The 25588-nt window shown below is 42.7% G+C and overlaps 1 long non-coding RNA gene across 1 annotated transcript; it reads right to left on the reverse strand.

Annotated features, from left to right (window-relative positions):
• Window positions 1-7535: 7535 nt before the first annotated feature.
• Window positions 7536-8515, reverse strand: LOC123399176. The gene is made up of 2 exons (XR_006610323.1): window positions 8145-8515; window positions 7536-8063 (listed from the first exon to the last, which is right to left on the reverse strand). It is a non-coding gene; the product is annotated as an uncharacterized LOC123399176 (long non-coding RNA).
• Window positions 8516-25588: the final 17073 nt, after the last annotated feature.

The raw sequence follows: 25588 nt of genomic DNA on the forward strand, positions 1-25588 counted from the left end.
ATTCTTGGATCTCGGGGCGAGATCCTCTGGTAGTGTAGGAGAGGTGTGATAGCCCGAGACCGACGTCCCACAAGATTCCCCTTCTATTCCGTTTTTGTCGTGTGTCTATTTTCTTTTGTCGCATCATCATCGCATCATGCGCATCATCCGCATTGCATCGGCATCTCGTTGTCGCCAGTTTTCAAACTTGCATTCGTTAGTAGTTGTCGGTTCTCATCGTCGCCGTGTTTAGCCCGACCACACACGCACGCGCCCGCGGCATCGTTTAAATCTTGTTTTCAAAAGTGAGTGTAAAACTTTCTCTGATCGGGGTCAGATTTGACATGCGGTATTATTTTAATTTAGGTAGGCCGCCTGTCAAATTTCGTTGCAATCGGAGTCCGTCTGGTACCCGAACGGTCGAACGTAGCGGCACCGTATTCGGTCTATCATCGGGCGTATTTCAATATTTTAAATCATGTTGCCGCGTCGCCCGTTTTCCCTCTCATCTCCGCCTAGCCCCTCTGCATAGTACACATCAACCCTGTTTTACCGCAAACCGTCTTCGGTTTGTCAATTGATCTCCGTGACCTATTTATATTAGCCGTCCGATCTAGAATCAGAGGGCTCTAATTAGACATCATTTAGATCCGTTTGCTATTTATATGCAAACTAGCCCAGCCTACCCTAACCCTAGGCTGTCAAATCCATTCGATCCTCCTCGCGCCACCACCCACCTCCTTTCTTTCCGTGCCCGACTAACCCGCAGCATTCGGCCTCCTGCTCAATCCCGAGTGGATCGAGGCAACCATCTCTCTCTGTTTCGTGGTCATTCACGAGGAGATCGGGCCCTCCGTGCCCCGCGGCCTCCTCTATTTTCCCCTCACGCCAGCAACAGCAGCAGCAGCCCCGAGCCCCAATTGGCGCTCCCGATCTGGATCGGAGGGAACAAGCTCATGAGGCCAACCCCGCCGGCAGCCACAAGCATCGGACCAGGCTGCCCCTTGCCTGCTTCCTCGTCTCTCTGTTTCCCTCCCCATCACTCTCTAAGGTCTCTCTCCCTCTCTTGTTTCCCGTGCAGTAGCAGCACCAGGAACACCATGGAGGGCTTCTGTGCAGGACCTCGTCCCTCCGCCCGGATCTAGGGACCGACCGCTGGATTCGTTCCTGCCGGACCTCCCTTGTGCCGCAGCCCTCACTGACCTCTCATCGGGGGGTCGTCGTCGCCTCTTTCCCATCTCTCTTCTTTCTCTCCCTCCATCTACTCTCTGAATCTTTTTGTGTCTCCCATTTTCAAAAGCTCTCGCCATGACCGCCTCTGTTTCAGATTCAGTTTTCGTCAGATATGCGAGGGGTATGATTTATCTAGTGCAATGTCCCTGCTTTAGCACAATTCCTTTGATAGTTGAACTGGTCATCGTTGCCCTCTACAACACAGGGGTCTTGAGTTCGAATCCCAGACACCCCATATTTTTGTCATTTTTCCCGTTGCACACGCAGCCACCACTCCGCTAAGTTCTACCTTGCGCATTGTTTTGTTAACTTGCGCCATACATGTTGGGCCCAGTAGTAGCAGATCCGATCCGTGTATTTTTTTTAACGTCCTGCGATTTTCCAATTACCATGGATTTCAGAAAATTCCATATTTTTTCAAACCTCCATAGATTTCAAACCGTGCATCGGATCGGAGTGATTTAAATAAGTAACTTGGCTAGAATTTCACGTAGAACAAGAACTTCCAACTCTCTTGCATAATTAGAACTGTTTAGCGTGATGTTTGCATCAGTTTGCGTGTCGACGTGTTGAAAACGGTTTAGGTCGTAACTATTTGTCCGTAGCTCCGTTGGAGATGTGCCATATATGTAAATGGACCTGAACGACGAGTAGAATCACGTGAATCACTTTGTTTTGTCGTTTAACAAACCTAAAATGTGATTAGGACAAATCTGGACAGAATTAAGATTTAACACGTGGGGTCATTTCGGAGATGCTATATGTCGTTTCCGGTCTCATTTAAAATGCCTAGCTAGGTAGATTAATTTGTGCTTCACCCTCGTGCCATGTTTAACCACATTTAATATTGTCGTGTTCCTAAACGAGAGTGAACTAAACAATTAAACGTGGAGTTTCGTCAATATACAACTTGTTGCATATTGAGCTCCACTTAATGTGTAGTGTTTGCGTGATGTGAATTGCCATGCCATGCCTTGCATATTTTAAACCGTTCATGCATCATATGTGTGGTTCATCATATTGTGCATGTGCCGTGGTGGATTTTGTGTGTTGATTTTGTTTCCGGTTTGCTTCGTTTCGATAGAGTTCCCCAAGCGTGTCGGAATGTGAGGACCCGTTCGACTATATCGGTTCGTCTGCTTCACGGAGTCGTTCTTCTTCCAAGCGGAATCTCAGGCAAGATGACCATTTCCGAAGATACCATTAATATCATTGCCATGTCAGTTTTTTTTAACGTTTCTATAGTTATGTCTCGCTACCCACCATCTGTTAAATATCAGCCTCTCAACAATGCCATGAAAACCTTCAACCTGTTCACAACCTAGCAAACCACTGATTAGCTATGTTACCGCTTGCTTAACCATGTATTAGCGTTGCTAGTTGCAGGTGCAGTTTCTTCCATGAGATAACATGTGTTCCTTGTTATATCACCATATTAATGCTATTTAATTTAAGCACCTATATACTTGGTAAAAGGTGGAAGGCTCGGCCTTTCTAGCCTGGTGTTTTGTTCCACCTTTGCCCCCTTAGTTTCGGCTACCAGTGTTATGTTCCATAATTGAGCGCTCCTAACACGCTCGGGGTTGTTATGGGACCCCCTTGATAATTCGTTTTAGATTAAAGCTGGTCTGGCAAGGCCCAATATTGGTACTATTTGCCCAACATCATAATTTTGTTAACACTAAAAGCATAGGGTGTCATGAACCCGAGGAGTAATTTTACATAATACAGGGAGGGCCGGTGTTGATGGTGCTGGTCCAAAATAGAGCACTGTACGGGGCCAACTCAGGGCAACTTGGGATATTTCTATCAGGCCACCGTACGCGTCGCTCATCCGTCGTGTCCTGAGAACGAGATACGCGGCTCCTATCGGGATTGTCGACACGCGGGGCGGCCTTGCTGGATTAGTTTATCTTTGACGATATATCTTGTGCATCGGGATTTCGGTGATGCTTTGGGTTATCTCAGAGTTGAGGTTTTCCACTAAGGAGTCCGACGAGATCGCGAGTTTCGTGATCGAGGATTTCTATGCGGCTTGTGATAATTTGTGATGGATTAGTTGGAGCACCCATGTAGGGTCAAATCTTTTCGGAAAGCCGTGCCCGCAGTTATGTGGCAACGTGGAAACTCTGTTTAACACTGGTTCTAGATAACTTTAAGTTAACTTAATTAAAACATGCCAACTGAGTGCGTAACCGTGACTATCTCTTTCGTGAGTTCCTTCTCCGATCGAGGACACGGTGGGGTTATGTCTGACGTAGGTAGGTGTTCAGGATCATTCATTTGATCATCAGTAGACACGTCCACTATGCGTAGATCTTCCCCCTCATATTTCTTGTACTCGTAAGTTTAGCCACCAAATATATGCTTAACCGCTGCTGCAACCTCAGCACTTAACCTTACGTCACCCATTAAGCTTTGCTAGTCTTGATACCTTTGGAAATGAGATTGTTGAGTCCCGTGTGGCTCACAGATTACTACAACACCAGTTGTAGGTACAGATAGAGGTTACTTGACGCGAGTGCATTGATTGTTCATTTGGAGTTGCTTCTTCTTCTTCTTCTTCTTCTTCATCGATCTAGGATGGGTTCCAGGCCGGCAGCCTGTGATAGCAAGGATGGACGTCATTCTTCTTTTCTCGTTTATTTTCGTCCGTAGTCGGACCTTGTTCTTCTTCATGATGTTTATGTATTGCACTGATGTGACTCTGATGTAGCTTGTGGCGAGTGTAAGCCAATTCTATATATCTCTTCTTTTTCAGTACATGTACTTGTAACGATATCCATTATCCCTGACGAGTCCCTAGTGCCAAATTGAGGACAGGGATAGAAGCACATCTCGTCGTTTTGTAAGAATGGATGTCGTTACAAGTAAATATACAAAAGAGACGAGTATGTGGAATTGGTTTACACTCGCCACAAGATACAACATTAAGAAGACAATACAACAATATATCCGTTCAACACGTAGAAGAGGAGGGTCAGACTACGGATGAAATCAAATGATAAAACGATATCCATCCTTGCTATCTGAGACTGCCAACATGGAACTCATCCTGGATCGATGAAGAATAAGAAGAAGAAACTCCAAATTGAACTATCACCACGCTCACGTCAAAGTATCTCTTTACCTATAACTGCAACTGTTGTAGTAATTTGTGAGCCACAGGGACTCATCAATCTTATTTTTGAAGGTATCAACACTAACAAAGCATATTGGGTGAGGTATGGTCAAGTGGTGATGATGTAGCAAGCAATAAGCACTTGTTAGAGTGGCTAACTTACGAGTAAAATAATAAGAGGGAGTGATCTACACATAACGGTCGTGAACTAATGATGATCAAATGAATGATCCTGAACACCAACCTACGAGACAAACATAACCCCACTGTGTCCTCTCTTGGATAAGAACTCACGAGAAGAGATAGTCACGGTTACACACATAGTTGACATATCTTAATTAAGTTTACTTCAAGTTTGTTATGACCGTGTGTTCAACAAAGTTTCCAAGTTGCCGCATGACCGCGGGTACGGCTTTCCAAAAGATTTAACCCTACGGGGGTGCTCCAACTAGTCCATCACAAACTACCACAAGCTGCATGGAATAAACTCAACCATGGAAAACCCGTAGTCTCCTTGAAAATTCTGATGGAAAACCTCAACCTCGAGTTATCCCGAAGTATCCTCGGAATCCCGCGCACAAGACGTTCAGTAAAGGTAAAAAAACATCCAAGAAGGCCGTGCGACGTGTCGACAATCTCGATAGGAGCCGCGTATCTTGTACTGAGGGCACAATCGGATGAGGACTACATACGGTGGCCACATCGAAATCCATGGAGTTGCCCGGGTGGCCCCGCAAGTGGCTCTGTTTGGGACCAACACCATCAGCACTGCCCCCGCTATTATGTTGAATTACTCTTTTTATGTTAAATTACTCCTCAGGTTCTTCACGTCCTATGATTTAACAACGTTGTTCTGTATTATTATGTTGGGAAAATATAATACCAATTTTGGACCTTGCGAGAAGAGTTTTATCCCAAAACAAAAATCAAGGGGGTCCCCGTAACAACCCTAAGCATGTTAGGAGCGCTCAAATATGAAACATAACATCCGTACATAAGTAACTATGACGGTAAAGATGGAACAAAACACCGACCTAGAAGGCCAAACCTTCCACCTTTTACCAAGCATATAGGTGGATTAAATTAAATAGCAATAATATGATGATATTCAAAGAATATCCATGTTGGCACATGGAAGCAACTGCACCTGCAATAGCAACACTATAAGAAAGCTGAGCAAACGGTAACATAGCTAAACATAGGTTTGCTGGGATATGGAAGGGTTAGAGGCTTTTCATGGCAATGTTGGAAAGCTTGACATAACATATGGTAGGTAGCGAGACATAGCGATAGAAACGATACAACTAGCATAGCAATGATAGTAGTGGTATCTAGAGAAATGATCATGGTGCCTGAGATCTCGCTTGGAAGAAGAACGAATCCGTGAAGTAGACGAACTGACATAATTCAGAACTCTATCGAGAAGAAACAAGGCGGATTAACACACGATAAACACCACAACATATGAATGACATGATCCACAATCAAATGTGATGCATGTCCATTTGGTTATGCAAGACACGATACAGCAAAACAATCAACTTCTATGCATTAAGTGAAGCTCGATATACAACGAGTTGCATATTGACGAAACTCCACATTTGAATTAACTAGTTCACTCCCATTTAGGCACACGACAATGTTAAATGTTGTTAAACATGGCAACAGGTGAAGCATAAATAAACTACACTATCTAGGGATTTTAAATGAGGTCGGAAACAACTTATACCATTTCCAAAATGACCTCATATACACTTTCGAAGTTAATCCAGATCCGATCTAATCACATTTTATGTTTATTAAACAGCAAAATGAAATGGCTCATGTGATTCTACACGTCATTCTAGTCGATTTTAATATATAGATCATCTAGAACGGAGATATGGTCTAAAAGATATGACCATCATAAGATAATATGTCATGAATGCAAAGTGTATGCAAACGATAGCCACAAGTATGTTAAACATTGATGCAACAAGATATTACGAAACTACATGAAATTCTAGGCAAGTTTAAATGAGACCGGAACAACGAATAACAATTCCAGAAAGCCCTATATGCAAATTAAGATTTTGGTACTTTCTGTCTATAAAAGAATTTGAGTTGTTAAACAGCAAAATATATGTCATCATGTTATTCTACACATTTTTGTAGTCAAGTTATATATGTGGATGGTTTTAACCGGAGCTACGGTTAATTAGTTATGAGAAAAACCGTTTTTCACATGGAATTATGCAAAATAAATGAAAACAAAAGGTTAAACATTTTTAACATGTGTGAAAGTTGGTTAATGTAAAACTACATAAAATTCTACACATTTTACATGTGCAAATCATTTTAATCCGACGCACGGTTATTTAGTTATTAGCATTTTAAAACATGGCTGATGTGTAAATACGCATTTAATTTGACAAAAGAAAACTACCAACAATAGGCAGAGGCTCGGCTAGCTACAGTGGGGCCGTAATGCTGGTCATCACGTTAATGTGGACCAGTTAACATGGCAGTGAGGCCAAGGCGTCATTGGAACAGCCAACACACTAAAATGAGGGCACGTGGGAATTGAACCTAGGACCTCTCGGAAACAACTTATGCCATATCCAAAATGACCTCATATACACTTTCGAACTTAGTCCAAATCTGATCTAATCACATTTTATGTTTATTAAACAGCAAAATGAAATGGCTCATGTGATTCTACACGTCATTCTAGTCGATTTTAATATATAGATCATCTAAAACGGAGATATGGTCTAAAAGATATGACCATCATAAGATAATACGTCATGAATGCAGAGTGTATGCAAACGATAGCCACAAATATGTTAAACATTGATGCAACAAGATATTACGAAACTACATGAAATTCTAGGCAAGTTTAAATGAGACCGGAACAACAAATAACAATTCCAGAAAGCTCCATATGCAAATTAAGATTTTGATACTTTCTGTCTATAAAAGAATTTTAGAGTTGTTAAACAGCAAAATATATGTCATCATGTTATTCTACACATTTTTATAGTCAAGTTACATATGTGGATGGTTTTAACCGGAGCTACGGTTAATTAGTTATGAGACAAACCGTTTTTTACATAGAATTATGCAAAATAATGAAAACAACAAGTTAAACATTTTTAACATGTGTGAAAGTTGGTTAATGTGATACTACATAAAATTCTACACATTTTACATGTTCAAATCATTTTAATCCGACGCACGGTTATTCAGTTATTAGCATTCTAAAACATGGCTGACGTGTAAATACGCATTTAATTTGACAAAAGAAAACTACCAACAATAGGCAGAGGCTGGGCTAGCTACAGTGAGGCCGTAATGCTGGTCATCAGGTTAATGTGGACCAGTTAACATGGCAGTGAGGCCAAGGCATATTGGAACAGCCAACACACTAAAATGAGGGCACGTGGGAATTGAACCTAGGACCTCTCGGGTGGAGTTGCAAGGCACTTGCCAATGCGCCGTTGTGGTACTTGTGGCACGACTATGAGCGGCTTCGAACCAAATCAAAGGCAAAGCCTTGATTTAGAACAAACACAAGGGGATCTCACCGGTGTTGGTGCAGGCAAAGACTCTGAGCGACGGGAGTTGCGGGTGGGGACGCGGTCTCCAGCGAGGCTGGGAAATGAAGGGATCCTCGGATCCAGGCCGAAGGGGCGAGCAATTAGAGGCCGTATTGGAGGACTTGGCACTTTGATTGCAGCCGTCCATGGCGCTGCATCACGAGGTTGAGGAAGACGTGAGGCAGGGGAGTCACGAGAGAAAAAATTGGAGGAGCAGCGACGGTGCATCTCACCGCAACGACGATCGCAGTTCCTCTTGTCGGCTCCATGGCTGCAACATCACGGACCTCCTATCCATGGCAGTGGTGGGCTGGGGGCGAGGGCTTCCATGACATATCCTGCAGGTTCCTGATTGAGCGAACAGAGAGAGATGAGCGTGACAGAGATACATAAACATGGATAGGGAGAAAGACATATGGAGGGAGCAGGGCGGCACGGGTCCTGGGCTGCTGCTGCTCAGGCGCATGGAAGGCACACAGTCGTCTGAGAGGCGCGGACGCATCCAGAATAAAGGTGGAGGAGCTCGACCATGGTGGTTAGTGGGATAGGGATCCCGAGGAAGGAGGGGACTAGCAGCGATGGGACAAGCTCCCGATGAACAAGAAGGTGGGTGGCGGCGGATGCGGAATGGAAGGATGGGACAAGGCAGGACTAGGCCCTGTTTGAAACCATAATAAATTATGATAATCTGAATTATGAAGATAGATTATATAATCTGGTCTATAAAAATAATCTAGGTGGACATGTTTGAAGGCCATATTATACGAACTGTAATCCAGGTTTTACATTGCATAATGACCTTTCTGCCCTCTGTTTTTAAAAAAAAGAGGAGGATGACGGTGGTAGAATGTAATTATCTCCAACTTTACAAGGATAATGGGTCATTAGTAATCCGTAATCTGATTTTAGCTGGTATAGAGTAGATTATGAGTTTTTAATAATCTATCCATTTAGTTTTTATAATCTACACCATAAGTTGTCCTGTTTGGAGACATAATAAATTATAAAAACTGGATTATATAATCTGGATGGTTCCAAACAGGGCCTAGGTTTAGTTGGTATATATGGGTACGGTGGCAAGTTTTAGACCCTCCAATTTAGATTGATGGTTGATATAATAGTCTAGGGAAGTCAAATTTGAAAACTGACGATGGTTTCGAGTATTTTGGGTTGATCCGGACCCAACGGTCACGACATTATGTTTTGGGTTCCGGGATGTTTTCGGGCGCATGCGAGGGGCTTGTGCACTCTTTAGTGGGGCTAGGTATAAAAGAGAGGGAAAACACGGGCAACCCGGTGATAGAGTTTAAAATAATGAAACATCCGATAATTAAACCGGCTATAGTGCCGCTATAAATTTAAGGGTCTGGGTAACAAACGGACTCCGATTACGATGAAATTTGGGAGGAGGTCTATCTACACTATAAGAAGACCGCACGCCAACTTTCAACGCAACATGAGAAAGTTTTGTACACACTTCTGAAAACAACATTTTATTGATGTTTATTGATGCTGTAGGCGCGTGCGTGTGTGGTTGGACCTGAAACGGTCATAGGCAAAAACGGAGAGAACCGGTAACTAATAATGGATGTAGCTTTTTAGAAAATGACGGCAATAGAGTACCACTGCAATGTGGATGATGCGAATAATGTGATGATGAACGCGACAACCGAATAAATCACACAACGATAACGAAAATAAAAAGGAAATCTTCTGGAGCGTCGATTCTGAGCTATTACAGGATGGGTGGGCAACCATCCATTGGCACTAGCCTAAAGTTACAAGGACCTTCGACATCAGTGAAGGCTCAATATTAGCCTTCCGCTTCAAGAAATTTCTAGACAAGATTCATTTGTCCATTTACCATATATGATGCTACATTCCAAATGTTTTAGATGTTGCATGTGAAACTTGGTCTTGTCGTGTAATTGGGTATGTAGCTAGGTAGTATATGCCTATATGATGTTGTACTCTGATGTATTTCAGTTATAAAATCCTGGTTTCCATAATACATAATGATATATATTATCTGCTTGATATGAAGTGTCAATTTTGTTACTAAATGGATTATAAATAGTAGAGAAATTATGCTGATTATTGGGGTGTCCTATTGCAGATGGTTGTTATACAACACCCTCAGCGACGACCTCAACAAGACCACATGGTTTTTAGAATGTTGGCGTATTGGACCACTGAACAATCACACACGACTTATAGCCGACAACTGTGTCTGTTAGGCCACCCTTTCACAAACGTTTTCACATAAAAAATGTGTGTGATTGACAACCTTATGCCAAACAGTTTCTTCTAGGGATCGTGCATGATGGCCACCCCTAACACAGACGAAGTTAATGCAGAAAAGTGCGTGTGATGTGCAATACGAATGGATAACTATGTTTTGAATTCCCTATGTGGGATGATAAGCACATCTCACATGACTTCCCCAATATGTTTGTTTGTGATGGATCTTCCAATCGCACACGCTATATTTTTACCCATCGTGTGTGACTGAGCACAGGCATCGCTGACGATTTATTAGTTTCATGTGGGATATGCCCACCCAATCACCCAAACAGGAAAGGTGATGGCTTAAAAATGCGACATGGAAAGGGGGTAAAAACCATTTGTATAGCAGCCACTTGCGCTAGTGCATGGTGGTAATTTAATTACAAGAAATGTAGATGGACTCAGAAAATCATGGAAATTGGTGTATCATTGTTGCATGATCTCGAGAGCCCACGTGAATTTTTTGGCAAAATTTGGCACAAATTACGATGATCACTCCTTGGAATCCATAGCATCTCAGTAGAAGGATCATAGTTCCAAAAGGAGAAGTGGCAAATCGAACTCCAACTCACGGTGTCTTCACCTCCTCTCCTCCATTTTTCCCATGGTAGGCAATCATCATTGGCATAGTGCTTGATTTTCTAGCGCATTTTTCGGCTCATTTCCTATATTTAAGCCATCTTTAGCATTTATGGGGCTTTTAGTGCATATAGATAAAATCCTATCTCCAACTACGTGTGTTGACGAGAGGGATAAGGTGTGTTGCTTGATCTAGATGCATCCTATAGTGCATACATATGATCCGTGTGGATTGGTTTTGGCCAAACAAAACGCACGGTCATGTTGCATGCATTAGGGGTCATTAACCACGTTTTGGGAGATACACGACTTTAATGAATGAACTGTGTGATATTTCTTTATGCACGAATGTCATATTTTCATTTCAAATGAATATATGACATCATCATTTCACCTAGAACTATTTTCCTTAGTGAATACTCACTTTTTGACCCGTGTATTAATTTTTTGTTGCATTCCAGGACTCGCTTGCTAATTTTAAGACATTGTTTTCATTTAGCGTCCATTTATTGCATATAAATAAAATTCCAACTTCAACTATATGCTGGTGTTACCTAGGTAGGTCTAAAAACATTTTTTTAATCGCATTGCATGTTTCCAGTCCTTGTCTAGGGAATGTGAAGAATTTTCAAACATTTAGGCTGCAAGATGGGTCCACCAAAGTAGGGCTTGTTAGGAAGCTAATTAGAGGAAATGTAGATGGACTCCAAAAGTCATGAAAATGGGTGTGTCGGCACGCTTGATAGAGGCAAAGGTGTCCCGTCTTTCGATGAGATGGTGTCTATCATTTTGGCCGAAGTCGAGTTTCACGATCCGACTATGAACGTGCAAAGATGTTGTGCATTAGAAATCACGAAAGCAACTCCGAGAGGTTATTGACCACACCAGAGCATGATCAACTTGACCACGAGGGGCTATTTCCTACACACAAACAAAAAACAAGCAAGAAATTGAGGATGCAATCTGGATATTGCGAGTATAATAAGAAAGCTTTATTTATATAAGTGGGGTTCTATGACGTATTGTTCTAGTTGTAGAACACAAACGAAGGACGCAAGGTTGCAGCTATGGCGAACTTGAAATCTAAACAAAACACAAGTCTAAACGACACCCTAAGGGTTGTATATATGGGGGGATAGAGAGGAATTTTGTGACCCCTTGGAGGAGGGGTCCGAAACCAACTCTAATTCAGTTTCTCCACACATACGGACTCTAAAAGAACATATAATGTAGTATTTCGAAATTACATGGGTCTGGCCCAAAAATAAGGTGGTGCAACACCTATAGTACCCTATTGACAAAATTTATGAAGTGGCATCTTGTATACTCCGTCCATGCCTTCATGGTTTCCTTATGGTGGCTTGAAAGTGTGAAAATCACCATTGGAAACTCCATTGCTCTCTTCTCACGCGCGCACCATGTTGTCCATGCTTGATCCTGATCTATTAGCCATCCTTATTGCCCATGCTATGTCCTTCATTCATAAGTAAAGCAAAATTATCTAATTTAGGCAGCATCATATGTTCATTAACATTAGAAGGATTGCCAGGAAATGAAAGTACCTGGTAATTCAATTGGTATGCGTGAGCTCTAGTAGTTGGTCAAATATGTTTATCAACACAGGTTATGGGTGTAGCAATGGTATTGATGTCCTCATTATCCTACCCTTCTTGAAATGAAGTCGTCCTCGGTGGAAGCTCATCTTCTCCCCCCAAATAAGGCTTCAAATCTGCAATGTTAAAAGTGAGACTAACCCCAAACGCTGTAGGCAGCTCAAGTTTATATGCATTATAATTTCTTTTCTCTAACACTTTAAAAGGACCATCATCACATGGAATTAGGTTTTGATTGCGCATACCACGAAATCTATCCTTACACAAATGTCACTTTAAGTGCATCTAGTGCCCCTTAGTGATTTTGGTGGTTTGAAGACTTATAGGTTAAGTATCTAATGTGTTTGTGAGTGTACACACGATCTATAAGTCATTGAGGAGTTTGAGATATTTGAAGAATATCGACCCCTAAAAATATATGTCTTCAGTTGAAGAAATTGGTCTGAAGCTGAAGAAATGAATCGCGAGGAATCTGCGATGAAATTGATATTCCTCATGAAGATATTGATATTGAGAAGATCGGTGGTTCCTGAAGAAAATCGTTCTGAAGAAATTAAAGCGTGAAGATTTACGTTTTCTGTTTTACTTTCTTTGCATTTGATGAATAGGGACACCGTACTGTTAAAGGGGGTCAAAGTAACACTATGGAATGAATTTCCTCATGATGCTCAACACAAGCCTAATCCTACCAAAAGCCTCAAGTGAGGAATACGAGTGACATGAGGACTCTCACAGTTGAGGGTTCCGACCGTTTCGATAACCACGCCAAGTCATTGGTCTTATCCACTTCAACGGTCATATTATTTAAGGGCATTAGTGTCAAATCATGTCGGGATGCTCCCAGGCTATAAATAGCCACCCCCACAACCACTAGCTGGTTGGCTGCTCCGTTAGAAACTGACACTTGTCATAAGAGCAACCCAAATTCCTAAGAGCTTTCGAGAGTAATTCATCAGTGAGGAAATACACCACCCACTGAAACCACAAACCAAACCTAGTGATTGAGCATCACTGAAGAAGTTGTTCCTGTGTGGGACTGAAGCCTTTTACCTTTGAGGACTGTGCATCCTCCAGACGGTTAGGCGTCATGGTCTAGAGCAATTCAGCAGTCAATTGTGGACCGCCGGGTTACCAAGTTTGTGATGGTTCGGACGTCTGCCCTGAAGACTTACCACGAGTGTTGGGCGAGGACTGTGTGTCCTTAGCTCAAGGAGAATACGGTAGGGACTGTGTGTCCTAGGACTGGGTGTCCTTTGGTTTCAATACCAAGCCGCTCCAAACGAGATGTACAACTGTCACAGTAGTTGGAACTGGGTCATCAACAACAGTCTTCACTGAGAAACGGGTTCTAATTCCTCAACTCTTTACTTTTCTTGTATTGTGTGTTGATGACTTTCACTGTGACTGTTTGAAGAATTTGCTGAAGACTTTCTCTGAATTTCCTCAACCCCAAATTCTTCACGATAGTTAATCATCATCTGTATTCTGCGTGCCTGCTTACTGTGCAATCTGTTTTCACATTCCTCACTCTGTAATACTGCTGTTGTGAACGTTTGCACGTCTGATCCTTTACTGTTTCCTCTGTAAGTTAGTCATCAGTGAGGAATTTCCTCAAAAGGAATTTCCTCAGTGATGAAATTCTAAAAATCTCCTATTCACCCCCCTCTAGTCGATATAACGTACTTTCAATTGGTATCAGAGCAAGGTACTCCCTTGTTCTGTGTGATTTTGGTTTAACCACCTAGAGTTTTAGTTATGTCGACTGCAGGCATGTTTAAGGTGACTGCAGCATGTCCTACCTACGAAGGAAAGAAATTTCCTTTCTGGAAGAACAAAATGCAAATGCATTTACAAGCTATTGATAATGATCTCTGGTATATTGTGGAAAATGGAGTCCCCATCATCTCTGCCAGGGTCACTGCGGCTGATGTCAAGAAATTCAAGCAACTCGATTCTCAAGCGAAGAACATCATATGTGGTCATCTGAGCCCTGGCCAGTTTGGAAGAGTAAGTGCCTTGGGCTCTGCAACACTGATCTGGGAGAGACTGTGCAAGGTAAATGAAGGAGTATCAACCCAACGTGACTCTCGTGTTGATATTCTTCGCAATCTCTTCAATCGCTTCAAGAGACATGACAATGAAAGTTGCCAAGAAACCTTTGATCGCCTCACTAACATATCAAATGAACTACAAGCACTGGGAGCTCGAGACATCACTGATCACGAAGTTGTGAAGAAACCGCTGAGATCTTTGGATTCTTGATTTGATACTTTAGTTCTGATGATTCAAGAAAGACAAGATTACAAGATGCTTGATCCATCTGATATACTAGAAAGGCTGAATACTCATGAATTCCAGCTAGAAGAAAAGAGAGATCTATATGGACCAAGCTATTCCAGACCACGTGCACTGAAGGAAAGAGCAATTTCCTCATCTGAAGACGAAGACACAGATGACAACATTTGTGATCCTGAAGAATTTGGACAGGAGCTTGCAATGCTTGTGAGGAAATTCCTGAGATTTACACGACGAGGTCAATTCGGTAAATCTTCAAGAAGAGACATGAGGAAATCAGAATCTGCATCTGAGGACTACAAGAAACGAACCTGTCACAAGTGCAAGAAATCAGGTCATTACATTGCTGATTGTCCCCGTTTGGGAAAGGAATCAAAGAAGAAGAAATACAAGGATGACAGTTCTGATGACTCGAAGAAGAAGAAGAAATCTTCAAAATCCTCATCTTCAAAGCCCTCATCGCACAAGAAGACCAGTTTCAGAAAGGCTCGGGCACTTATTGGCAAGGAAATGGACTCCGAGGCAGAATCAGAGGAATGTGATGAAGAAGAGGGTTCTGATGAAGACTCAGAATCAGTACAGGCTAGTCTTGCACTAGCAACCACTTTCGTCAGCAAGTCAATCTTCAATCTTGAAGAAAATGATTGCACCATCCATACTGATGACTATGCTGATGACATCGCTCCAACCTATTGCTTCATGGCAAAAGGTTCAAAGGTATCAAATAATGCCTCTCATTCAAGTGACTGTGAACCTAATGACTATAAGAAACCCAGTTACAGTAAACTTGCTATTATTGCCACTAAACAACAAACTGCTCTGGAAAAGCTTCAGAAACTGCTAGACAAAAGTGATGATCTGTTGAATGATGAAATGAACCTTACCCAAATCCTCACTGATGACATGAAAAGTCTTCAGTCTAGATTTGATAATCTTCAAGATCGTTATGGTACACTCCTCACTGATCATGAGAAGCTTTCCTATGAATTTCCTCAAAGGAAGCTGGATCTTGAAAAGCTGAGGATGTCTCATGATGATCTTCGTATGGAAAATGATTCATTACTAGCTCAACAGATCAACGCTAGTCAAGTTGAATTTATTCCTCCATGTCTTAAATGCATTGAATGTGAAACTGCTGATTCTTCACCAGAATCTTCAAATGCTACCATTGCTACAAATTCTTCAACTGCACCTGTTGTATCTATTTCCTCACTTGAGGAAAACACAAATGTCACTGATGAAAATGCAGGGTTGAAGGAATTGTACGTGACATGCATGTAAAAAAGCCTCAAAGGACATCAAATCCTTTGTGATGTGCTCAAAAAGCAGATCTTGAACAGGAACCCGAGGAAAGAAGGAATTGCCTTTGAGAGGAAACTAAATGTTGATGGATCTTATTGGAAACCTGCGCAGTATCCCAAAACCTCATGGGTTGCTGTTACTGGGCCTCCTTTTGATCCATCTAATCTAACTGGCTTTTCATGTGAACTATCCTATTCCTCAGATGAGTCATTTGATTCCAACTATAAATTGTTCAAAAATCAATGTGGTGAAGTATTTGCTCGATATGTTGGAACTAACTGCAGAATGGCCCTCCTCTGAGGAAAATCTGGGTTCCCAAAAGTTGTCTTGAAAATCTTCAGGTGAATGTCCTCATGACACCACCACTGAAGAATCTGAACCCCAAATCAAATTCCTCAGGAGGACCAAAGTCTTCAAGAGGATCAAAATCCTCAACTGGTCAAAACTATGCTCGTACCCGTGCTTATGCTTCTAACATGCAGGGAAACCATAAGGAATATGAATATGAGCGTTACTCCTCAAATCATTATGTTCATAAATCCTCAAATCAGTTCTCTGCATATTCATATGAGTACTTTAATCCCCCTACTGTTAAGAGAAGTGCATTAGCTTCAATGCCACCCTTCTCATATGGTGCTCGCAGGATGATGAACGCTTTGTCACCCCTTCAGATGTGGGTGGTGAATAAATCAAACTAATCACTTCTGCAGGTCAGGTCAAGTCTCCAGATGAAAATCATCATCTGAAGAATTTGCTGGAGACCTGAAGAAATGCTTGATAGGACGCAAGCTAATGATTGATGAAATAGAAATATTTCACACGTCCTTACTTTTCTGTTATGATGAAATTACTAATCTGATGAAATTAGTATCATATTCTTCAAATCTGAAGCATATGAGATGGTAAGCTGTACTAATTCATCTGCAGGATGACAAACCCAAAAATACTGAGTGGGTTCTTGATAGTGGCTGCACACATCACATGACTGGTGATAAAAGCTTACTGATGAATATGCCACTAACTCCGTCACCTCTGAAGCAAATCACATATGCTGATAAAGGTAAAAGCAAGGTATTGGGACTTGGCAAAGTGGCTATTTCCAAGTATAGGCATATGGACAAAGTGATGCTTGTTGAATCCCTTGGTTTTAACCTTATGTCAGTCTCAATGCTTTGTGATCTTGATATGATTGTTATCTTTGGTAGATATAGATGTGTAGTCATCATGGAATCTGACAGATCCAAAGTCTTCGAAGGTGTAAGAAGAGGGGATTTGTACATTGTTGTTTTCTCTACAGGTCCTCAACCAGCCACTTGCTTACTAGCAAGAACCTCAGAAGGATGGTTGTGGCACCGAAGACTAGGTCATGCAGGCATGAGGAATTTGCACACGCTCGCGAAGAAGAAGCATGTCATCGGCGTCGAATCAGTCAAATTCCTCAAGGATCATCTCTGCGGTGCTTGTGAATCTGGGAAAATGACCAGATCCAAGCATCCCTCCAAAACCATCATGACCACTACACGACCATTCGAATTGCTTCATATGCATTTGTTTGGACCTACTCACTATGCCACACTAACCAATGCAGCATCTCTATATGGCTTTGTCATAGTTGATGATTATTCCAGATACACTTGGGTGCATATTATTGTGTGTAAAACCGAAGTGTAGGAAATCTTCAAACGATTTTCTTCAAGGGCCTCGACGAACTTTGGCATCAAGATCAAACATATCAGGAGTGATAATGGAACCGAGTTCAAAAACACTGGTCTTGATGATTATCTTGATGAACTTGGTATTACTCACGAATTTTGTGCTCCTTATACTCCTCAGCAGAATGGTGTCGTCGAAAGGAAGAACATGACTCTGGTTGAGATGGCGAGAACCATGCTTGAAGAATATCAGACTCCTCGTCGCTTTTGGCCTGAAGCAATCAACACTGCATGCCATATCATCAACAGGGTATATCTTCACAAATTCCTCAAGAAAACCTCATATGAACTCCTCACTGACAAGAAACCCAATGTAAGTTATTTCAAAGTCTTCGGTGCAAAATGCTGGATTAGAGATCCTCACCACAGCTCAAAATTTGCACCTAAGGCACATGAAGGTTTTATGCTCGGTTATGGAAAGGACTCGCACACTTACAGAGTCTTCAACAACTATCACAACAAAGTTGTTGAGACTGTAGATGTGCGGTTCGATGAAACTAATGGCTCGCAAAGAGAGCACTTGCCTTCTGATCCAGATAAGCTGTCTCCTGAGGAAGCAATAAAGCTCAAGCCTACTGAAGACATTGTTCCATCTGAAGAACTTGATGAAGAAACGATCCCCATTGCTGATAAAAACCAAGAAGATGTTCCTGAGGAAATTGCATTAGCACCACATCCTCAGCCCAGACAAAATCTTCAACCAGCTCATCCGAGGATTGCAAACGAAGTTGAACTTGACAAAATCCTCAACGACATCAACGCGCCAGGTCCTCTCACTCGCTCAAAAGCTTCACACTTAGTTAACTTTTGTGGGCATTTCTCCTTTGTATCCATCACAGAACCCTCAAAACTTGTCGAGGGTTTTCTGGAACCGGAGTGGATCCAAGCTATGCAAGACGAACTTCTTCAATTCAAGCTGAATGACGTATGGGAGCTCGTCAAACGACCAGATCCTCGCAAGCACAACATCATCGGCACCAAGTGGATTTTCCGAAACAAACAAGATGAGGACGGTCAAGTGGTGAGGAAAAAGGCACGACTTGTAGCCCAAGGCTACACCCAGGTTGAAGGAATAGATTTCGATGAAACTTTTGCACCTATTGCTAGACTTGAAGCTATTCGAATATTACTTGCTTATGCTAATCATCATAACATCACCTTATATCAAATGGATGTGAAAAGTGCATTCCTCAATGGTAAGCTTGAGGAAGAAGTATATGTTGCTCAGCCCCCAGGTTTTGAGGATCCAAAGAATCCAGACAAAGTCTTTAGACTCAAAAAGGCTCTGTATGGCCTCAAGCAAGCCCTTCGGGCATGGTATGATACATTGAAGAAATTCCTCATGAAGAAAGGCTTCAAACCTGGTTCACTCGATCCAACTCTTTTCACTAAATCCTATGATAATGAGCTATTTGTGTGTCAAATATATGTTGATGACATTATATTTGGCTGTACTGACAAAAGATACAGTGATGAATTTGCCTACATGATGAGTGAAGAATATTAGATGTCCATGATGGGGGAGCTGAAATTCTTCTTAGGTCTTCAAATTCGTTAACAAAGCAATGGAATCTTCATTTCACAGGAGAAATACCTCAAGGATGTTCTGAGGAAATTCGACATGCATGAATGCAAAGGTGCCAAGACTCTGATGCCTACCAACGGCCACCTCGGCACTGATGAAAATGGTAAAGATTTCGATCAGAAGGTATACCGTTCTATGATTGGCTCTTTATTGTATCTATGTGCATCTAGGCCAGATATAATGCTTAGTGTTTGCATGTGTGCACGTTTTCAAGCAAAACTGAAGGAATCACACCATAAGGCTGTGAAACATATTCTTCGACACTTAGCTCACACACCAACACTAGGATTATGGTATCCCAAGGGCTCCAATCTTCATCTGGTAGGGTACTCTGATTCAGACTATGCTGGTGACCGTGTGGATCGCAAGTCAACTTCTGGCACATGCCATTTCCTCGGAAGATCACTAGTTTGCTGGTCCTCAAAGAAGCAGAACTGCGTATCACTCTCCACTGCCGAAGCTGAGTACATTGCTGCTGGTTCTTGTTGTGCTCAATTGCTATGGATGAAGCAAACCCTCAAGGACTACGACATCAACATGAAGAATGTACCTCTCTATTGTGACAATGAGAGTGCTATCAAGATTGCATACAACCCAGTACAGCACTCGAAGACCAAGCACATCTAGATTCGTCATCATTTTCTTTGGGACCATGTCCTCAAGGGCAATATCCTCATCGACCATGTGAAGACTGACGATCAACTGGCAGATATCTTCACTAAGCCCTTGGATGAGAAAAGGTTTTGCAAGTTGCGGTGTGAGCTAAATATCTTAGAGTCTTCAAATGTTTTGTAAAAACATGCACACATCCTAACACTTATGCAAAGTTGATGACTTAGATGTGCAACACATGATGAAACAATTTTCTTCAACTGATGAAGAATGTCACTCTGAATGTGAAGAAATTAACGAAGAAATTGATTCTCAGGGCCCTACGACAATTGTACGCGGTGTCTGTAATCAACATTCTTATATGGTGGGTAACGCCACCGCCCAATGTGAAATTCCTCAAGTTGATTTTCTTCAAATGATCAATTTCCTCACAATGCATTTTTCTTCAAAACAGTTGTTCTTCATTGTGATGATCTATTATAAAATCTTCAAAAACACTTGATGACTTTCATTTGACTAGGTAGACTGTGATTTCTAGTCCTCAACAGCATTCACTTATGGCTATTTCTTCAAGTTGATGTTTCTGCCAAGTGAATGTGATCGGACCCTTCTTTCCCTCTATGCTATACTTATCTAGTCTATTCAATTCTTCATATGCGTTCTACTTGAAACTTAGTTCAAAATCCTCACTGCATCCTTGTCAGCTAATGATTTTGTAACGAAAATCCTCAAATCTTCAAAATTTGTTTTCTTTAAAGGCACAGTAACTGAACCCCCACTTCCCACGATCGGATAACCACGATCTCCACTATCTCCACCGCATCGTACGGGAGCTACATGTGTCCTGCGGAGACGTAGAGGCAGGGGCTATTTGGTCCGAAACTTTCGCGCGAAACAGTAACTTTCGGGCTATAAATATGTCCTTATCTCCCTCGGTATCCTCTTCTTCGCGTCATGGCTCTCCTGCCATAGCATACTCCACCGAACCCTAGCGCCACCGCTGGTAGTCTTGTCGCCGGTGAGGAAGAGCTTCACTGCCTCGACCTCCTCGTCGCCAGAATCACACCGAAGTCGGACCATCTTCGTCCGCCACCGCCGTAGACGTCCTCTGCCGCCAAGTTAGGGTGCATTGGACACTCGAACGAAGAGGCTCTCCAACACTACTTTCTGTGTTCTTCGTATGCACCTTCCAGGGTAAATATATCCCATTTTTGCAGCAGATTAGATCTGAAATTTTACATCTTTTATGTGAAATCTGTTTTTTCCTCAAGATACGAAGCGCACATGATTCCTCAAACACTACCTATCACCAAAATCATTGATGAAATAGCTAAGCATCTAAGATTTTCACGAGATTCCTCAATTGTGCGAATTTTCGGATCTGTACAACTCTGGAACCCAAGAACAGTATGCTTAGGCAAATTCCTCAACCACTAGTTATATTCCTCAATCTTTCAAACATTTTCATTTTATTCAAATCTGAGAACGCATATGACCTCTCCAAATTCCTCGCAACCATACTCTGTTCACAGGTACACACATGTCAGCTGATGAATCTCTCGCTTCTCATCACATTAACTCATTTTGCAGCGTTTCTGGAATAAACTCTTCAAGGCTCATCAGAATCCTCAAGAGTTCAAAATCATCAGCAAATTTCTCAACTGAAGAAAATGGAGGAAGAGAGAAAACAGAAGGGAGGAAAGAAACTGGAACAGAACACAGCTGCCGATATCCCTCAGGACATATACTTGGACTATTGTACGCCTAATGAACATGAGACAATGGCCAAGAGAAAAATACGGCTGCAGAAAATTGAACGCCGATGGGCGAAGGAATGGAAGGAGTACAGGTTTGTGACTCCCAAATATGCGAAGAAATTCGCTTTGAAGCCTCCTGGCAGAAGAGCCCCACTTGAGGATCATCAAGTAGCACATCCATCAAGCGTCAAAAGCATTGATGACTATCCAGATGAAAAGGAAAAGCATCTGGCCAAGCTCAAGAGTCAAGCAGAAGCTGCAGTGAAGAAATTCAATGAATCCTGAGCTGCTGCCTCCGGTGCTGCTCATTCCTCAGCTGCAGAAACCTTAGGATCAGAGATTCCTCAAATGCAGTCTCCGCCAACAAAGCCAAAGGCTCCAAAGCCTCAAGAGAAGTCTGCTCAGACTTCTGTCACAAAACCCTCAGCACCAAAACCCTCACAACCAAAACCTTCAACACCAAAACCATCAGCGCCAAAACCCTCTGCAGCAATCTCCTCAGCACAAAAATCCTCAGCTCCACCTCCAAAGCCTCAAGAAAAACCAGTACAGAAGCATGTCGTGAAACCTACGACCGCCAACTCCAGCTCCTCACTCCCAGCTGCAACTAGCTCGGAGACAAAGTAGTCAACACCACTTGTGAAGACTTTGGTAACTACTGAACGTGCACCTCTGCCCAGCCCCAGCAAAATCATCGCAGTCCCATCTGCATCAGAGGGAATTGATGATTATGGTGATGAAACACTGCAAGCCATCATCAGAAACAAGCAAGAAAGGGTAGCACAAGCATCAGGCAGTGCTATTCCTCTAGCCATGGACCCCAAGGTCCTCCTCGACTACATCAATGTATGGTATGAGGACCCAAACACTCCCATTGATGATTTGAAACTTCCTCCTGGCATCAGCCACATGGTGGCCACCTTCATAAATGAAGCCAAGTGGAAAGAACAGCAGGCCCGACAGGCAAAGGTTGCAAAGGACAAAAAGGAGAAATTCCTCAGGCAGAATCTCCTCAAGCTAACTCCTGATGCACTGGTGTCAACCCAGGCAGAGCTGCAAGTACTGACTGACAAGTATGCCAAGCTGTCAGATCGCAAAAGCATCAAGAGCAATTTCATCAAGCTAGCCACTAGTGCTGTTGATGACTACAACAAAAGAAACCCACCCCCAGCACCAACTCCTCAGCCCTTGGTTGAGCAGCCAGAAGATACATCTCCTGATGAGGAGGAAACTCCTCAAGCTGAGGAAGAACACCAAGAGCGCCGTGTTGATGAACCGGCCATTGAAGAAATCATCAAAGAAACTGCAACTGATGAAATTGCAACCACTGACGTGACTGCTCCTGATCCAGCTGCTTCATCAAAGCAGGCTGATGACTATGTTCCAGCTGGTTCCTCAATACCAGCTGAAGAATCTACAGAAAGAACACCTTCACCAAAAGCTTCATAGGTGAAGAAGATAATTCCGTCTGCATCAGACGTGAAGAAAACAAGGGCTGCTGAAAAGGAAGAAAAGAAGAGAAAAGCCTCCTCAGCAGTAGAAGAGATAGAGGCAAAGCGTCACAAAGAAACTGAAGAAACTGCCCCTCTGGACCCTGTGCCTCTAAATGTCGCACCTTCATATGAAATGGTCGTCATTGATGACCCAGCTACAAGGGCAGATGAGGAAATGAAGGATGTCGCCTCTGAGGAACATACTGATGAGGAAATCCAGATTGATGATAGTCCTCAACCTCTTATTCCTCAAACAGAGACTACTCAAGCATCAGCTGCACCAGATGATGAAACTTCTTCTGCCACAAAGCCAGCTGAAGAAAAACAAGCTGAACTTCCTCAGACTGATGAAAATGTACATTTTGAGCAGACTCCTCAAGATGAGGAACAGGCTGACCCAACTCCTCAAAATGAGAAAGAAGCAGAGATTCCTCAGCCTGAAGCTCAGCCAGAGCAAGCATCATCTCCCCAGCAAGAAGTACCAGCTGATGAAATTCCTCAACTTGAGGAAAATGCTGAAGAAAATGTACCCGCCCAAGACAATGAATTCATTGTGCTCAACCCAGAGACTGCCATTGTTGTCTCCTCCCCCATTCCTCAGCAAAATCTCAAGCCAGTTCAGCGTCAGCCTTTCTCCAAGCATCCAAAGTTTCACAAAGAAAATTTCTTTGAGGAACGCATGTACTTCATCGGAGAGAACCCTTATGACAAGCCTCAAATGAGGCATCTGAAGTTTTGGACAAGGACTCAGATGAACTACTATGCCTCTGTGCTCTGTGGACGCAACAAGATATTCCAGCACATGCACATTCCTCATGTTGAGCTTGAAGCAATACCTTGCATGGAACCAGTCCTCAGTGTACTCCATGATGCAGGTTTGCTTCCTATGTGCTCCGACATATCAGACTGGAACAGTGAGCTTATTCTTCAGTTCTATGCCACTCTTCATATATCTGGCAACCCTGAAGACATCAACACTTGGGTGTTTGATTGGATGACCCAAAACACTCACTACAAAGCTCCTGCTTCTGAACTCCTCAGAGAACTGCCCGTACCAATTCCCTCAGATGGGGCAGTGAAGCTTTATCGTGAGTGTGAGCTGCCAAATGGAATGACGGAAGTCCTCATGAAGCCTTTGGCTGCAGGAAAACCCTCAAGAACCACATTCCTCATCCATGAGCTCAAGTACACACCCCGCTCTGTCTACAGAATCCTCTGCAGTGTGCTCGCGCCAATCAACGGCCATGACGATGAAGAAGATGTTGTAGGCCTTATGAAGAATATCCTCTTCAACATCATTCACGGTATTCCTATCAATATCCATGATTTCTTCTTGAGGACTTTGGCTGGCAATGCAATGTGCCCATATGATCACAAGATTTATGCCCCGTGGATCATGAGATTCATCAGGACAAGGACAGGCATCAACTTCCACGCTGATTTCCAAAACCATGTTGGTTATATGCCTCCTATCCGGGTCAACAAGAAGACTTTCGAGCCCATTGAAGGAAAAGGAAAATCTGTGATTGAAGAAGGCAGTAGGCCCCTTGATGGCCAGTTCAAAGAGCGAGAAGCTTATTCCTCATGGGACGATACTGAGACTCGTCCAGCAAGCCCTGTTCCTCCTCGCGTGCTGAACACTAGAGAGCTCCTCCTTAGTCTTCACCAGAAGGTGGATCACAACCACAGATGGGTCAAACGCCAGTTTGGTGCCATTGTGAAAACCCTCACTGAGACTCAGAACTCTGTGAAGCTTAATCATCACTATCTGCATGAGGTTGCACATCTGAAGACTCGGTCTGAGCTTGAAGAAATGAACTTTCAGCAGGACTTTGACTGGTCGTGGCCTCCCAAGAGGAAGTTCAGGCCCATTCCAGTGCCAGACCTTGAAGACAACTCATTTTCTTCATTCCGCACTGCTGAATCTGATGAGGAACAACTCGACACTGCAACCGGCCCCAGGAAGAAGACTACTCCCAAGAAGCATCATGGCTCTTCCTCGACCGCCAAGAAATGAAGTCTTCACGGACGTTAGTCCTCAGTTTGTCCCTTTTTGTCACTTGATGACAAAGGGGGAGAAAATCGAGAGTTAGTCTTCAAGCGGGATATTTTTGGGGCTTATAAACTATATTAAGTTACAAACTCTTGCCTCTTCTGAAGTTTTTATGTAATGAGTTGTAACTTAAGCCCGATGGTACTCTGACGCTTTTGAACATTTTTCTTCGCATGCTTATTCCTCAAGTCTTAATGCACGAATGCTGAAATTCGTCAGATACCATTTGCCATCATGCATCTTCATTTTCTTCATATGATATGTTATATGTATGCATGACTTACAAGACTCAGGGGGAGATCTCCATGATATAAATCATCAATGTGCATTTGCTGTAAAAGCAAAATCCTCAAGATATGCACATCTTCAGGGGGAGTCTCTCTGAATCTT

Source organism: Hordeum vulgare, chromosome 5H, assembly GCF_904849725.1.
Source record: "Hordeum vulgare subsp. vulgare chromosome 5H, MorexV3_pseudomolecules_assembly, whole genome shotgun sequence".
Classification (NCBI taxonomy): Eukaryota; Viridiplantae; Streptophyta; class Magnoliopsida; order Poales; family Poaceae; genus Hordeum; species Hordeum vulgare.